General features: G+C 41.1%; 1 non-coding gene across 1 annotated transcript; it reads right to left on the bottom strand.

Moving 5' to 3' along the window:
- Window positions 1-10,939: 10,939 nt before the first annotated feature.
- Window positions 10,940-11,046, bottom strand: LOC131244711 (small nucleolar RNA R71). Its single transcript, XR_009170488.1, has one exon. It is a non-coding gene; the product is annotated as a small nucleolar RNA R71 (small nucleolar RNA).
- Window positions 11,047-13,781: the final 2,735 nt, after the last annotated feature.

Genomic DNA, 13,781 nt, shown 5'->3' with positions numbered 1-13,781 from the left:
CTATTACACTCTATGCCAGCTTGCCGCCCTTATCCGAGAGCATAACCGGGTAAGTGGAAGAGACCTCACTATCCGCCTAGCAATATCGGCCTGGCTCATCAATAATTGACCCATTTCTCAAGTACATCTCAATGGGTTACGACCCATGGGCCTCAATATAAATCAAAATGGGTTATAACCCATGGGCCTCAAATACAACAAGTGGGCCACATCAATGGGCCGCACCAATGGGCCTCAGACACATCAAGTGGGCTTCTCAAGGTAATAAGGCCTACGACCCAAAAATAAATGGACAGTGTGTGTATAACACATGTATATCATGGTGGATCTCATAAGATAATGGGGCCCACGACCCTACTGGTAAGATGGATGGGCGCTTCGGATACAACACATTGAGGTGGGCCCTGAACATATTAAATGGGCCCCAACAGATGGATAATGTGCATGTTATACACACATCAAGGTGGGCTGCATAAGTGGACGACATAGATGAAATACGCACATCATGGTGGGCCCTGCGATTGCATGGTAGGTGGACCTGTCGATCAAGGTCGGGCGGTGTGGATGAATCACATCCATCAAGGTGGGACTGACAGATGGACGACGTAGACATAAAATACATACATCATGGTGGAGTCCACGTCACCGTCCGAATTGTCCAGCACCGTCCAACACTGTTTAAATGATGTGGATAATAATACACATATTAAGGTGGTCCACCATCTAGATGGTGGATGTGTGGACAAAGTACATACATCATATCAGGGCCCCACCATCCCTTGCTGGACGATGGTGGATGGCACGCATATAACGGATGCGTCCAGCACCGATGGACGGTGTAGGTATAACACCTACCTCATGTGGAACCCACAGAACTGCTGATGTTAAACAGCAACTAAGTAGGTGGTGAGGCCCACAGATAGACGGTTTGGATATACATTACATGGGCCCCATGTCCACGTGGATGGCAGGGATGAGACACATACATCATGGTGGCTCCCACGTGCTGGGTTGCAGCACATCAACAAGAGGGTCCTACCGTCCCAGCCTGCTAGATGGTGGGGATAAAACCCATATTCATTTAAGGTCCCACCGTCCTTGCCTCTGGATGGTGGAGACAACACTTGCATCAGGAGGGGCTCCAACGTACATCACGTGGGTCCCACCATCTATCTCAAAATGGTTGGACGATATGAATGTCGTACATGCATCAGGTGGGTGACGTTGGACAGTCTGGTTGGTTCCACTGTCCCACGAGTAGCACCGTCCCAACTGGACAGTGCAGATAAAGCACATACTTCAAGGCGAGTCCCTGTTTAGCATGGACAGTGTGGACGTACATATAGCAAGGCCCACATTTAGCACCGTTAAATTGTCTAGACAGTGTGGATGCAACACACTCATCAGATGGGCCATCACACAAGGGAAAAGAAAGAGAGAGAGAGAGAGAGAGAGAGAGAGAGAGAGAGAGAGAGATCGGATGGTGTAGATGGGAGGAGCTCCGCTACTATGAGCTCCTCCATACAAGATACAATGCATACATCAAGTGGGTCCCACTACAAGTGGGCCCTCAAATATAAATTAAGGATGGAAGTCCTAAGATCACCCACCTCAAGATCTCTTCTTCCTTCTTCTACCAACGAGTTCTAGAGCTCCAAGGAGATTCAATGGTTAAGATTGATTTTGGAGGGTGGAGATGGGAGGTAAGAATGTGGGCCACACAAGCTCTATCCATGGAGCATGGAGGTTGGACGTTGGATCTCCCTTTGGAATTTGCTTGGAATGAGAAAATGAGAGAGGGAGGAGTGGTGATGGGATGTAAAGGGATGGGTTATCTTGACTTTTGGTAAGAAAGGAATGGGTTAAGAATGGGTTGCTTTGACTTTGGGTGAGAGAAGGATGGGTGTGATGGGATATGTACTTGTCTTATACATTGATTGATTGATACGACGTGTCGTAGAGATTCTCTCAGAATTCACAACGCGTGGCATTTTCCTTGAATTGAATGCGGGCCCACATCTACTGGCCTGGGTTTCACCGCGGTGCATGAGACGCGGCGACGACGTGGTCGCTAGGGTACAAGTTTCAAGTCGAGCCGACTTTGATATACGGGACACAACTCAGGATCGCACACAAACACCGATAACGGATCGTGGGTCGCCAGAATTTGACCAGGAGGACTGTGGAAGCTTATGGAACAATACGGGCTAGGATATGGGCCTCACAGAGAGAGAAAAATTCAGCAGCCATCGCCAGGCCTACTGCTGTCCAGTAGGGGAGAAAGAAAAGAAGGAAAAGAGGAGAAGAAAGAAAGAAAGAAAGGAAAGAAAGAAAAGAGAAGGAACGGAAAGGAAGAAAGAAAGAAAGAAAAGAGAAAGAAAGAAAAGAAAGAGAAAGAGAAAGAGAAAGAGAAAGAGGAAAGGAAAGAAAGAAAAGAAAAGAAAAGAGAAAAGAGAAAGGAAAGAAAGAAAGAAAGAAAAGGAAAAGGGAAGAAAGAAAGATAGAGAAAGAGATGGTGCGATGAGTCACTCACCGAGTTCTAGGACTGAGTCTGGGCCAGGTTTGAGTCGAGTTGGAGGTCAGGGTTTTATCCTTTAGGCTTACGCTAGTTTGATTGAACGTTTTTACTCCACTCTTTCACGCCTTCATGAATATGATTTTACCTTTTTATGTCATTACTTGATTTAGCCTTTTCATACCTTCATTTCACCTTTTATGCCTTCATGATATTTTCCCGTTGTTTTAATTGAGTTAATGCATTTTATTTGGCCTTTACCTTTGCTTTTACCTGCCTTTCGCCTATAATCAGATTTCTATTACTTTTCCTCTGGTTTCATTTTAATTTATTATCATTAGCTATTCGCCCTTTTGAGATCTTACGTGATATCCATTGTAAGAGACATTCCTAGATTCATGGGAGGTTATGGATACAAGCCTTACCTTTGCCTTACCATTGATTTGGCTCTGCCACTCTCCATTACCAAGAATCGACGGTGGTCTCTCTTCTAATTATGGAGTTAGCCATTGCCACCCTTATTAAAGAATCGGCCGTTGCCGCTCTTTTATTTAATGAGTTGGCTTTAACCTCTCTCCTCATTTTTGAGTTGACCCTCATCACTCGCCTCTTATTCGAGCTGGTTATTGTCACTCGCCCTTTTTCCTTAAGGGCTCGACATGTGTCTTGTTATTCTTAACCAACCATGGGTAGAGGAACTCTCTTGATGTAAGGACTATGTTGGGAATCCCTCCTCTAGTGATTGATGAAATATTGTGGATGTAATGCGCTTTCAGTAGAGGCACCTAGGGTGACACGTAAATCCATGTTTCAAGGGTAGTGGTGCACAAATTGGTGCATGTAATTCGCAATGCATGTTGCATCATTTTCAGGATTGGATGTCGCAAATAGTCGCTCCATGAACAAATCGTATCACATAATTCTTCCAGGCATGTGTTGTGTTTGACTTGGGGTAACCACGTAAAACCATGTTAAGCGTGAGACACCCCATTGAATATCCATAGTATGGGATGCTGGTCGAGTCGGATAACTCTAACCATATTCCATATTATGGCGATCTCTAGGTGTGATACATGACATATACTTTGCTAGGCATGCATGTCATATAGATTGATTGCGCATTGATACCTCTTGTACTGTGGAGTACTTGATGTATCAGATCATTTACATCACTTTTATAAATTTCTTGAATTACTATTAATCTTAAAGGATAACCATTACTATGAGTAGGGCATTGACCCTCTCCCAACCCTATAGTTGTTGTAGGTGACGAACAGATTAAAGACTTAGAAGACTAGTTTTCTATAAAAGACTACACCGAAAGAATATGAAGATAGTTTATTTCCTTAGTTGTATATTTCTGCTGCAAACTCGATGAATATAATAAACTTTCATTGAGAAGGCCTTTGATTATTCCTTTTTACTCTAATGAAATATAATCAATATAGTTGATTTTATTCTTGTGAATGTTACCTTCACGAATGTGTTTAGATGTAAACCAAATGAAAAAAATAGGGTGTGATTTCAGAGCATCCAGTTTGTACAATATTAACACCCAGTTTCCTCGGGCACAAGTATAAACTCTAGCCATGAAAATTCAAGATGTTACACAACCCATCGTATATATGAGCACTCAAATTCTCGTCATTCTTGGTCGCCCATTCCTTACTACATCAAATGCAATCATCAATTATAGGAATGGAGTCATGAACTTATCTTTTAGAAATATAACATAAGAGCTCAATATCTTTTTCAATATGAGTAAACAAGCAGAGGATGATGCGATGCCCACAATATCAATATGATTAATTCTTTCGTGGAAGATAGAGCAATCCTGACTCTTTACTCTGACCCTCTAGAGACATGCTTGGCCCACTCTCATGATTTAAATGATGATACGATTAGGGAGATGGGTTTCATGCTTGATAATGTGTCGGTACTTGAAGTTAACTGGTGGAGGCCACAATTTGAAGAATTACCCCAAACTGATGTAGTGCTTTTACCGTCTAACCTCAAAGTGCCGAAGTTTGACCTAAAATCTTTGCCCTCTGATCTTAAATATGTCTATTTAGGTCAAGATGAGACATAGCCGGTAGTGATTTCTTCCCACCTTGAGCAAGAACAGGAGAGTATGCTCATCTGTACTCTCATTGAGCACAAAGGAGCCCTTAGATGGTCAATTATGGACCTAAGGAGAATTGACCCTTTGATTTATACTCACCACATCCATCTTGAGGATAATGCAAAGACCTTCCGACAACCACAACATCGATTAAATCCAAACATGAAAGATGTGGTTAAGGTCAAGGTTCTTAAGTTATTGGATGTTGGTATCATATACCCTATATCGATAGTTAATGGGTGAGCCCAACTCAGGTCGTTCCCAAGAAGTCTGAATCACCATCATAGCCAATACTGACAATGAACTTGTGCCAACTAGAGTCACTATTGGTTGGAGAATGTGTAGTGACTACAGGATGTTGAATACTATCACGAGGAAGGACCACTTTCTTTTGCCCTTCACTGATCAAATCTTGGAAAGGATAGCTGGTCACTCTTATTATTGCTTCCTTGACGGGTATTCAGGATACAATCAGATAGAGCTAGCCCCTGATGATCAAGAGAAAACTACATTCACATGCCCCTATGACACCTTTGCTTACCGAAGGATGCCATTCTGGCTGTGTAATGCCCCCGCCACTTTTCAGCGATGCATGTTAAGTTTTTTTTTCTGACATGGTGGGGCAATATTTGGAGGTCTTCATGGACGATTTCTCTATCTTTGGTTCATCCTTCAGCGAATGTTTGAAAATTTTGAAAATTGTGTTGAAGCGATGTGAGGAAAAGAATTTGGTACTAGATTGGGAGAAGTGTCATTTCATGGTTCGTAAGGGAGTTGTTCTTGGACATATAATCTCGTCCAAGGGAATTGAGGTAGACAAGGTTAAAATTGACCTTATCTCCAACCTATCTCCACTTAAGAGCATACGAGATGTGCGATCCTTCTTAGGACATGTCGAATTTTACAGAAGATTCATAAAAGACTTTAGTCACCTCTTTCGTCCTTTATCCAATCCACTTCAAAAGGATGTACCATACAAGTGGAATGAGCAATGCCAGGAAGCTTTTTCTAAGCTTAAAGGCATGCTAATCACCACATCGATCATGCAGCCACGTGACTGGAGCATTCCTTTTGAAATTATGTGTGATGCATCTGACTATGTTATTGGGGCGATGTTAGGCCAAACAAAATAGAAAAAGCCTTACATTATTCATTATGCAAGTAGAACTTTGAATCTTGCTCAAGTGAATTACTCTACTACGGAGAAGGAACTCTTAGTCATAGTGTTCGCTTTGGACAAATTTAGGTCATACTTGATTAGATACAAGATCATCATCTATACTGATCATGCGGCACTGAAATACCTTCTTTTTAAGAATAATGCTAAGCCCCGCTTGATAAGATGGATCCTTCTACTCCAGGAATTTGATTTGGAAATACAAGATAAAAAGGGAGTAGAGAACATAATGGCTAACTATCTTTCAAGACTTGATCTCCCTGATTCCCTTGATATAGAACTCATAAACGACATGTTCCTTGATGAATAACTTTTTAAACTCTCCCACCTACCTTGGTTTGCTGATATTGCTAATTATCTTGCCACAGGTTTCACGCCGACATATTGGACTATGCAAGATAAAGGAAATTCTTTGCGGAGGTATGTAAGTTTTTCTGAGATGATCCTTATCTGTTTAAATACTGCCCAAACCAAATTCTAAGGAGATACGTGTTAGATAATGAACACCAAAGTGTCATCTCCTTCTGTCACTCTCAGGCTTGTGGTGGTCACTTTTTTGCTAAAAAGATTACGGTTAAAATTTTACAATGCGGCTTCTATTGGCTCACTATGTTCTATGTTCAAGGATACTCATGAGTTTTACAAAGCTTGTGAGCGTTGTAAAAAATTAAGACTGTTGTCTCATCGAAATATGATGCCTTTGAACCTTATTTTGATCATTAAAGCATTTGATTATTAGGGCATCGATTTTATGGGGCCATTCCCCCAATCCTTTGAGAATTTATATTTTCTGCAAGTAGTAGACTATGTTACTAAATGGGTTGAAGAGATCCCGTACCGGAACAATGAGTATCGAACGGTCATTAGATTCTTAAAAGAAAACATCATTTTCCGGTTCGGAACGCCTCGAGCCATCATCAGTGATGGAGGTTCACATTTCTGTAATAGGCCATTTCAGAACTTAATGAAGAAATATGTCATCTCACATAACGTGATCATTCCAAACCACCTGCAGATAAGTGGGCAAGCTGAGATTTCCAATAGGGAGATTAAACAAATTTTAGAAAATACAATTAACCCTGATCGCAAGGATTGGTCAATTCGCTTGACCGATGCTTTATGGGCCTACCGTACAACCTTTAAGACCCCCATTGAAATGTCTCCCTTTAGACTCGTCTATGGGAAAGCTTGTCACTTGCTTGTGGAACTGGAACATAGAGCCTAATGGGCCATCAAAAATTTGAACTTTAACTTGGACAATGCTGGCTCACCGCGCAAATTTCAACTAAATGAACTTGAGGAAATCCGGAAGGACGCATTCGAGAACTCGAGAATTTACAAGGACATATTGAAGGTATTCCATGACAAGAGCATCTTTCGAAAATCATTCTTGACTGGTCAAAAAGTCCTTTTGTATAATTCTCAGTTGCATCTTTTTTTCGAGTAAACTCTGATCTCGTTGGACCGACCCTTTCATAGTTATTAATGTCTATCCTCATGGGGCCGTTGAGATAAAGAATCCAAACAATGGCAATGCTTTCAAAGTAAATGGACATCGTTTAAAGTCATTTGTGGAGAAGTTTGATTCAGAGGACATGTCCATACCTTTGATTGATCTTGTCTACCAGGATTGACCTCCTAGTCTAATGGGGGTATAGTTAGGTGATCAAGGTCAAATATTGCATATCAGACCCCAGTAATTGCCTAAATTTACGTACATGATAAGGTTTAATGCCATATTTTAATCGTGTTTTTATTACAGGATGAAATCAGGAGTTTGAAAAAGAGTGCTACAAGCGTGGATTTGATGCTCCAAAATTACCAGAGCACGGGATGGACTCCAGAAAACCAATAGTGAAGATTTTACACACCCGGGATTGAGGAAAGCAAGGCAAAGGGGCTCGAAAAGGGTCCAAAATGCAAGATCACATGTTTCCCGCCATCCGATCAACTCAAAACTTCATACACGTGATGGGGACCATAAATGAACCGTACATATTAAATTTCAGCCATTGACAATCTCGGGAAGTGGTCTAACGGCCAGATCAGCCCCTTAATTCATTAAGTGGGGCCCGCTGGATATCTGGATATACATCAATTTTGGTCCTGACGGTGGAAATAATATGAGAAAAAGGATGGACGGTGCAGATTTCTTAAAAGTATCGTAGTGGACCCCATATGTATAACGTGTGTACATAGTGCACATGTGCACCCCCCGTACACCGAACGACCTAAGTCGGTCAGCGCTGCTGACCCGACTTCTGTTTTTCAAAAACGGCAGTTGCCGTTTCTGCACCGCGTAACGGACGGAAAGTCGGTTTTTGCGGACCGCTGTGGGCCCCACCGGTAGCAGGTAAGTCTGATCCAAGCTGTCCATCGTGTAGATGGGTTCGAGAACTACAAAATCATGCTGATATTCCACTCCCATGCGGACACACGTGTGCGGTACAGAGGACACAAGCAAGCTGCCCCATGACGTCCAGAATGAAAACAGCATGATTCCTTCTTTGGGCCGCGTCCACGCAAGTTCAAAACCATCCATCTTTGAAAGAAATTTCGTCCTCTATCCAATGGACGGGGTGGATTTCCACGAAAACGCTTATGTGGGGCCCACCGAGCATCGCAGCGCCGGACGTGCGAAGGCTTACGCACGTCCGCGAAGAGCTGACTTCCGGGCGGTTGTGGCCCACCATCTTCGATCAGATGGAAGATCTGATCCGTCCATCGTGTAGAGGGCGTCGAGAGCTTCAAAACCATGTTGATATTCCTCGCCCATGCGTACACACGTGTGCGGTGCAGAGGCCAAAAGTAGACTGCCCCGGGACGTTCAAAACTGATCTTTTTGTATTTTCTTCTCTGGGCCGCACTAATGGACCTTCAAAACCACCTATTCTTGACTGAAATTTCGTCCTGAATCCAATGGACGGGGTAGATTTTTCAGAAAATGCCTCTGTGGGGCCCACCGATCACGGCTGCGAAAAATTGCACTTCGAGTCCTTCTACGACTCTGCCACCGACCCCAGCCATCCAGCAGCTATAGAAGGGGAGTTTTGGACGTGGGAAAGTCATTGAGAACCAGGGGATTCCAAATCTGGAGCAAGAAAGAGAAGAAAGAGAAGAAAGAAGAGAGAGATCGATTGGTTTGGTGTTTAATTTTTATGAATTTTATTTAATATTTTTCATGAATTTTATGGGTCACTAATCTCTCAGCTAGGGCTGAGATGAAGCCCCTAATTTGATTAGCTCTTGTATTGATTGATTTACTTTGAATTTCAATTAATTTGTTTCTTTCTTTAAGTGGGCTTTATGGGTTTAAATTCTATACTTCTCCATCTATGAACTTGATTAAAGTATATATATGGATGTTGTTTGGATGCTTATTATAGGTACTTGTGTCTGATCAAGAACAAGTTTCCTATAGAGGAAGAAACAGGGTGCTTTAATGAATGTACATTCCATGTACCCGACCAAGGATATGGGATATGTCATTCATGGCATTGCTTAAAGGAATTAGACAGTTTGTATGCCCGATTAAGGACACAGATTGTGCTTTCTCTATTTAAGTGGTATCAATCTAGATCAAGGTGAATCAACAGACAAAACAAGGGTTAGGATAATTAGGGGTGGATTCGAAAGTCCTAGTGCTCTCTCTCTGATTGAATTTTCTTTCCTGTTCTTAATTAATTATTTTTCATAAAATTGTGCTTAGTAATTCATTCCATTACTTGTTGGATTAGTTAAGGAGAATCATAGATTTGAATTGTGACGACCAGTCCTTGTAGGAACGATCTCGTAATACGTACCGTATCTACATCTGATTCGTATACTTGCGAGTTTAAAAATCATTTAAATCATGTTGGTTTAAATAAAACATCAAGTTTTTGGCGCCGTTGCTGGGGACTGTTTCGGTCCAATTGGATTTAGGATTCTCTCTTATCATAATTCATAGTCTTAGGTTTTTACTAACTTTAGGTTTAATTTTATTTTTATTTTATTTTTTAGAAACTAACCTATTTCCTATTTTGTAGGGTCCTGACATAAACTTTTCTATTTTTTTCTAATTTCTATTTTTAGAATTAAGGTTTTATTTTTTTTTAGAAAGTTTCTATTTCTAGGCTATTTTATTTTTTTATTTTTAGAAATTTCCTATTTGCTAATTCAAGTTTCTTATTCTTCTTTCAAGTCACTTTCTATTTTCTTGTTTTTTTTTTATTATTTTTTGAATTGTCTTTAGTTTTTTTTTTTTTTTTTTTAGGAAGTTTCTCTCTTATTTTCTAATTTCCTATTTTTTAGAAATTTTTCCCTTTTTAGAAACTAACTTAGCTTTTATTTCTAAGATTACAAACTTTCTTTTTAGAAATTAACCGTTGCTTAGGATTTTTTTCTAGCATTATTTTAGTAAATTTAATTTATTTTTGTTTTCTTTTTGTTTACAGGAATTAAGGAAGGAAGTTGCTAAATAACATTGTCTTCAAAAGGAGGAGCTCTCAAATCCTCAGACATCAATCATCTCCTTTCCGGGTTCTTTCTTCCCATTCTTATTTACATAGTTTTAACTTGTTTTAGAATCTCATAGTTTCTATGTCTAGTTTTATTTCTCTTAGGTTGCTTCTTTGTTTAATTTTCTTTCTTACATTGCAATAACATAGTTTATGCTAGGACGTAGGTCTCTGAATTTAGAACTAGCACCGTTTGATCCTGAGATTGAAAGAACAATTCGTGAAAGATTGAGAAATAATCCTGTTGAAATGGCGAATGAGACTGAAGTTAAAGCTCTCAAAGATTATTCAGCTCTTGTCCAATTTAATGCGCCTTCATGCATAGTGTTGCCAACTACTACGGCAGCACACTTTGAACTTAAACCTGGAGTCATACAATTGTTGCCATCCTTTTATGGATTGGACAAGGAGGACCCATATCATCATGTGAAAGAATTCTTAAACATTTGCTCCACCTTTAAGTTCCAAAACTTCTCAGACGATTCGATCCGCCTACGCTGTTTCCTTTTTCTTTGAAGGATAAGGCGAAAGCATGGTTGAATTCTCTAGAAGTTGGATCTATCACTACATGGGACCAACTGTCTAAGAAGTTCTTAAACAAGTTCTTCCCCGTTCATAAAACCAATGCCCTCCGTAGAGAAATTACTAACTTCACACAAAAAGAGGGCGAGCACTTTCATGAATGTTGGGAAAGATGGAAGGACTTGCTTCTTAAATGTCCTCACCATGGTTTTGAGAAATGGCAACAAGTTCAATACTTCTATGACGGTCTGACACCACAGAACCGTCGCATGGTTGATGCCACCAGTGGAGGGTCATTCATGACCAAAAGTGATGTCGAAGCGTGGAACTTCTTTGAAACCTTGTGCGAAAATTCCCAGCAATGGGATTATTCAAATAGAGGTGACAGAAGTCCCCAACCACAAAAGAGAGGTGGTATATATGAGATAGGAGTCATACCAGAGTTGAGCGCCAAGCTTGATAACCTGACAAAGAAAGTTGATGCTCTGGTATTAAATAATGGACCACCACAAACAGCTCAAGTCGAGGCATATGCCACATGTTCCAGTCCTGCCCATCCTATGCAGTCTTGTCCATCTGGTGCAGCATTCCCAGAACTTCTCTCTGAACAAGTTCATGCTATGAACACTTTTCAAAAATCTGGGAATGATCCTTACTCGAACACATACAACCCAGGGTGGGCTAGACATCCAAATTTCTCTTGGGCAAAAGGACCACAACAAGGAGGACCATCTGGAAATCCTCCCATGCAACCGCACCTCCAAGTTGGCAGTCAACAACCTCAACAATTTCCACAATATCAACAACTGCCTACACAATCAAGGAAACCATCTCTTGAGGATACACTCCATCTTTTCATGCAGAGTTCTCTCCAATTCCAAAAAGACACCCAACAAACCTTACTGGCCAACCAGCTTACATGCAAATGCACAATCCATTGCCAAGCTGGAAGTACAAATGGGTCAACTAGCTGCCACATTGAGTGAGAGAGAGAAGGGCAAGTTCCCTAGCCAACCTGAGGCTAATCCAAAGGGACAGTATGAGATTGGCTCTAATTCCAACCAAGGGCAATATCATGAGCAGGCTAAATCGATCACTACCCTTAGGTCAGGCAAGCAGATTGATAACAGAATAGAGATGCCTGGGGATGAATCAAATTCTAAAACAGAAGATCAAGATGAAGCAGAGAGCCATACCAATGCATCCAAAGTCCAAAAGCTCTCTGACTCTCCAAGAGCCACTAATGTGCCACCTTATGTGCCCAAAGCACCCTTTCCTCAACGTCTGGCACCAATAAAGAAAAGAAATAACTTTGATGAAATCTTGGATGTGTTTCAAAAAGTGCAAGTCAACATCCCGTTGCATGACGCTATCAAGCAAGTCCCTGCTTACGCTAAGTTTCTTAAAGATTTATGCACTCAAAAGCGTAAGCAGAATGTTCATAAGAAAGTCTTCCTTGCAGAGCAGCTCAGCTCCATGATTCAACATAACACCCCTCCTAAATTTAGGGATCCAGGAGCTCCCACCATTTCTTGCGGCATAGGAGATCATAAGATCGGGAAGGCATTACTTGATTTAGGGGCGAGTGTCAATTTGTTACCATATTCGGTCTATGAGCAACTAGGACTTGGTGAGTTGAAACCGACTAAGGTAACATTACAACTAGCCGATAGATCTGTCAAGGTGCCCGGGGTGTTATTGAAGATGTGTTAATCCAGGTTGATAAATTTTATTTTCCAGTGGATTTCATAGTTATAGATACTCGGCCTGTCCAGAATCTTCATAGTTAGATTCCAGTCATTTTGGGTCGTCCATTTTTGGCCACATCTAATGCTATTATCAATTGCAGGAATGGAGTTATGAAATTGTCCTTTGGTAACATGAATATTAAACTCAATGTTTTTAATGCAGGACAACAACCCTCAGATTTGGATGACATATTTGAAGTGGACATGATCGAGAGCCTTGTGCAGGACTCCTTCCGTACATCTTTTGAAGATCCTCTTGAGACCTGCTTAGCACAATCGGGCATGGATTTTGACATTGATAGTCCCATCCATGAAGTCAATGCATTGCTCGACTCTACTCCTATATTGGAGACTGGAAAAATGGAGAGCGAAAGTGGAACCTCTTCATCCCTCTGTGTCTCTTCCTGACAGCACAGTTTGTAACTCTGTGTAGTAAAAGGCGAGCAGGCTGCTTAATGTTCTTAGAGCATATAAGGCAGCAATTGAACGGAAGATAGAAAAAATTCAGGGAGTATGCCCCCCTGCATGGATGGATCATGCTGTGGTAATGTCGCATAACATGCAAAGGAAGCGTGATCCTAACATAGAAGAAGTCGTTCGAGCAGAAGTCCTTAAATTATTTGACGACAGTGTCAGTTGCCTTACTTCAGATAGCACAGTTCATGGGAACTCACATCACTTGTCTGGGATCGGTTAATGAAAGTGTTGAGGTAATTTCTTTGGCGGACCCTGGTTATAAAGATTATTTCATTCATGGTCCGTTCTTGTCTGGCTGAAGACGTTAAACTTAGCGCTCATGGGAGGCAACCCAGCCTTTTGCTTTATTGTATTGTTTTTTTTTATTTCATTCATTTTCATTTTTCTTAGTTAGTTACTTCAATGTTTGTGGGTAACATTACTGCAAACCCTCACGAGACTACAACTCGTCCACTAGGGGTAACCTAGGGGTTTAAAGGCTTGTTGCATGCGCTAAATGCAATCGAGAGCACCTGCGAAAGTGGTATAGGTAGGATCTTCTTTTGTTTTTCTTTTTGTTATTTTTGCTTATGTTGATTTCTCTCTTGTGCTAACTCGCTTTTACGTTGAATTTTTTCACAAATTTTGAGAAAGCTTCTTGATTCTCCATCCAGGTATTATCTTTTCATCACTCCTCTTTTATTCGCGTTGTCCCATGTGCATTGCTTGTTTATTTCTTTTA

The sequence above is a fragment of the Magnolia sinica genome, chromosome 4, assembly GCF_029962835.1.
Source record: "Magnolia sinica isolate HGM2019 chromosome 4, MsV1, whole genome shotgun sequence".
NCBI lineage: Eukaryota > Viridiplantae > Streptophyta > Magnoliopsida > Magnoliales > Magnoliaceae > Magnolia > Magnolia sinica.
The sequence above is the reverse complement of the archived record's forward strand: the minus strand, read 5'-3'. Positions and strand labels throughout refer to the sequence as shown.